Below are 722 nucleotides of genomic sequence, written 5' to 3' on the forward strand. Positions count from 1 at the left end.
AATGAAAGTGTTTACTCCTTTGACCAGAATTTTTAATAACTGAACCATTGGTTACTTCAATCACACATTTAAGTCAAAATGACTCGTTTAGCGAGTCCAACACTATGTTAAATACATGTTGTAACGGTTCTGGATTAGTAGGGCGTTACAATTATCTTCCTCCCGAAACTATGAACACGTGGAATGAGATGAAGACTTTGTTCTTGGATCGTTACTTTTTGGCATCTAATGTTGGAAGTATAAGGAAGGAAATCCGTGGCATTTGCCAAGTGACTGGGGAGTCTTTGTATGAGTTTTGGGAGCGATTCAAGAGGTTATGTGCTAGCTTCCCTCACCATCAAATAAGTGAGCAACTCCTATTCTAGTATTTTTATGAAGGACTTTTACCATTGGATATGAGTATGATTGATGCACCAAGTGGGGGAGCTCTGGTGGATAAGACCCTTACTGCAACCAGGAGCTTGGTTTCTAATATGGCTGCTAATTCCCAATAGTTTGGTGTTTGTCAAGAAGTATCAGTAAAATGGGTTAATGAGGTGAATTCTCAAGTAGAGCAGCATCTCGCTCAGTTGATTGCTATGGTGCAATAGAGTGCAAAAGGTCAAAAAGTTAGACCTTGTGGTATTTTTCAAGTGCTGTGGCATCCTACTAACGCTTGTCCCACTCTTCAAGAAGATACCAATGAGCAAGTGAATGCTATGGGGGGGGGGGGGGTTCCCAGG

At 41.3% G+C, this 722-nt stretch overlaps 1 non-coding gene across 1 annotated transcript; it reads right to left on the bottom strand.

The window, feature by feature from the left end:
* Positions 1–236: 236 nt before the first annotated feature.
* Positions 237–343, bottom strand: LOC133799132 (small nucleolar RNA R71). The gene has a single exon (XR_009876333.1). It is a non-coding gene; the product is annotated as a small nucleolar RNA R71 (small nucleolar RNA).
* Between the last annotated feature and the right edge of the window lie 379 nt (positions 344–722).

This window comes from Humulus lupulus, chromosome 8, assembly GCF_963169125.1.
Source record: "Humulus lupulus chromosome 8, drHumLupu1.1, whole genome shotgun sequence".
Classification (NCBI taxonomy): Eukaryota; Viridiplantae; Streptophyta; class Magnoliopsida; order Rosales; family Cannabaceae; genus Humulus; species Humulus lupulus.